This window comes from Perca fluviatilis, chromosome 12, assembly GCF_010015445.1.
Source record: "Perca fluviatilis chromosome 12, GENO_Pfluv_1.0, whole genome shotgun sequence".
Lineage (NCBI taxonomy): Eukaryota > Metazoa > Chordata > Actinopteri > Perciformes > Percidae > Perca > Perca fluviatilis.
Window position 1 is genome coordinate 30,452,232 of NC_053123.1, and position 3,762 is coordinate 30,455,993.

Here is a 3,762-nt window from a genome sequence, read left to right on the forward strand (position 1 = left end):
ACCGATTCTCAAAAATGAAACGGACTCCCCATTTCCTGTGCATCACCATTCTTCCCATGATAACAAAGTGTTTGAGGCATCATCAATCGCACGCCGAGAAAACGATTTGTGTCGCACTGGCACTGTCGAACCCACAGCAATCAAACTACAAAAGTGTTTCATTTGTTATGTGTTTTATATTAACATTTATGTGTTATAGTATAGTATTGTATGCCACAGCAAAAATCTAAATTTCATATTTTCTGTAGCTGCTTGAAACAAGTTTATATATAAACTTGTTAGCACTTGCCAGAAACACAACCTGCTGCTTTGCATTTGTACATTTACACAGTTTTATCATGGAATTTATTTAAGGAAATTACAAAAGAATGAACTGCTTAAAAGGAAATTAAAGATCTTTGATTGGTGCTGGTGACTGGAAATAAACATAACTAGAATGCCAAATTCTGATTCTGTTATATATAGTTTAAAAAAATGATTAGTATAAAATGATTGGGTTGTTGACCACATTTTAAGTAGTAAAATCAGATTTCTCTCAGATGGATTCCAGGGAGTTTTTGAGTTCTCGAGCATTTTGTAAAGGCTAATAATCCAGATAAAAAGAACATGTGTTTGTTGTGGTTATTGCCTAAAGGAATTAAGAAATGCAACAACAACAAAAGACACTGAAAGGGGTAATAACTCAAGCCTGATGACTTCATGTTAAAATAGTTACCCATATGTTTTCATTTCCTTAGCATCACAGATGTTTTAAGTTTTTTTTTTTTCAATATCGATTTTATATATTATTATCAATATAGTGCAGGGGTCTTCAACGTTTCTTAAGCCAAGGCCCCCTTAATTACACGAGAGAGTGGAGCAGGGACCCCCTACTACATATATTTCATATTAAACTGGGCCTACAATAACGCGTCAGCTGCCTAAAGCCTTTACACATACCTTTTTAGTACATAGAATACTAAGCTATACAAATAATAATTGTTGGCATGATTTTATAAATCATAAATCATGTTTCGATGTTAAAAATACATTTGGCACAGTGAATCCTTAGGATGAACTGTATATGGCTGCCTTAGAGATTTTCTTACCTATAGGCCAGTAAACCTATCATAAGTGTTTTTTTTTCACAAATAGGCTGATTTATATTTGATAATAATATGTTGGATTCATGTTAAGACATTTTAATTTTTGAAAAAAATAAAAAACAATAACTTGGTGGCCCCCACCTGCAGTAACTCCGATGACCCCCTAAGGGCCCCCGGACCCCCTGTTGAAGATCTCTTATATATTGAACTTCAACATGGGTGGGGGGGGGGGGTTGAGGTGACTCCTCAACATGTTGCCAGAGATGAATTGAGATGACATGAGAAAAAGTAGAATGAGCTCCTGAAATCATTTCTGGTTTAAACATAACAAATGGATACAGCAAGACTAGAACGAGAGAAGATGAGAGCAGAGAGGAATGTCAACAGGAGGAGAGGATGTGGATGTGGGTGTTCCCAAAAAAACTTCAAATGTCACAGATGGCCCACTGTCTTTAGTCACAATGTAGCTATTCTTCGTTTGGTTTAGAAACGTTGATGGAATTTACCACAACAGATTTATCCTATGGCAAAAAAGAGGAACTTTAAAAGATTTTTTTCAATTGAGAGCAGCACAAAGCTGCTATATATATATATATATATATATATATATATATATATATATATATATATATATATATATATACATACAGTGAACTGGAACACATTCTATTTCCTTAACCCTGCAGTTGTCCTCGGGTCAAATTTGACCCGTTTTCAAAGTTTCTATATCAGAAATTTAGGTTTCTTTCAACCAAATTACCCCCAAAATAACAGGGATGGTTCCATACAACGCTCCTCGCAAGTTAAATGAAGGATCAGTTCACTACTTTCTTTTTCTTTTCTTTTTTTAAGATTACTTTTCGGCATTTTAGGCCTTCATTCCACAGGACAGCCCAGACATGAAAGGGAAGAGAGAGGGGGGGAACGACAGCAGCAGGTCGGAACCGAACCCGCGGCCGATGTGGTGAGGATCGAGCCCCTGCTCACGGGCGCACGCTCCACCATGTGAGCTGCCCAGGCGCCTCAGTTCACTGCTTTCGTTGAAATTGGGCCAGCGGTGGCCTAAAGGTTAGAGAAGCTTGTGAACCGTGGGGCCGTCGGTTCAATCCCCCGACCGACAGGATCAAATCTGGGTGGGGGGAAATGAAAGTCCCTCCCTCACTACCACCACTCCAGTGGAGCTGCTCAGTGGCCATGGTTGTACCAGGTGGGAATGTGATCAGGGTGTTCCTGCAGAAGAGAGGCTGCCTCTCAGTGAACCTTTTCAATGTTATAGCATTTGAAAGAAACGTTTTAAAGTGCTCATGTTACGCTTTTTGGCTTTTCCCCTTTCCTTTATTGTGTTATATACAAAGTGAAAAAGCCCAAAGTCCCCCCCAAAGGGACTTACCATCTCCAACAGAAAACACTGTTCACCAACTGCTCCAAACAGCTCTATTGTAGTCCAGCCTTTACTTCAGAGACAAACGTTGTTACACACGTTATAATGCTCGCCTAGCTGCTAGCGTGGCACGCCCTCATACTCTGCTTCTGACTGGCTAGTAGTCCTTACCTAGGTACTGTCAGGGCACGCCCTCATACTCTGCTTCTGACTGGCTAGTAGTCCTTACCTAGGTACTGTCAGGGCACGCCCTCATACTCTGCTTCTGACTGGCTAGTAGTCCTTACCTAGGTACTGTCAGGGCACGCCCTCATACTCTGCTTCTGACTGGCTAGTAGTCCTTACCTAGGTACTGTCAGGGCACGCCCTCATACTCTGCTTCTGACTGGCTAGTAGTCCCTACCCTAGGTACTGTCAGGGCGCACCCTCATACTCTGCATCTGACTGGCTAGTAGTCCTTACCTAGGTACTGTCAGGGCACCCCTCATACTCTGCTTCTGACTGGCTAGTAGTCCCTTACTGTCAGGGCACGCCCTCATACTCTGCTTCTGACTGGCTAGTAGTCCTTACCTAGGTACTGTCAGGGCACGCCCTCATACTCTGCTTCTGACTGGCTAGTAGTCCTTACACTAGCTACTGTCAGGCGCGCCCTCATTCTCTGCTTCTGACTGGCTAGTAGTCCTTACCTAGGTACTGTCAGGGCACGCCCTCATACCCTGCTTCTGACTGGCTAGTAGTCCTTACCTAGGTACTGTCAGGGCACGCCCTCATACTCTGCTTCTGACTGGCTAGTAGTCCTTACCTAGGTACTGTCAGGGCACGCCCTCATACTCTGCTTCTGCACCTCCCAACAAAGATGGAACAGAAGTGAGATGTCTCACTCTGTAGCTAAAACAGAGAGCTCAACACACAGGGTGAAAAGAGGAGCTGCAGCAATGTGCAGTACAACAAAAATATGGTGTTTTTTTTTTGAAAATTAAACCATGTAATCCTATTCTGATATAAGCTCTAAATACAATTATGAACCTGAAAATGAGCAGAATATGAGCACTTTAAAATGGTTTCAAAACAGTATCCTGGAACCAAACTTTGACAAAACCTTTCCTCTGATCTTAACTATTAGTCCAAATTATTCATAATTTTTTTCAACACATTTGTAAAACTAGTGGTATTAAGTTGGTGTAAGTGGTGTGTACAGTATACTGATGGTAGTGAAAAAAGCGAAGGAACTGTTGAAAAAAGAGTCAAATAAAGCGACAAAAGCGTAAAAAAAAGTGTTAAAAAAGTCCTTTTCAG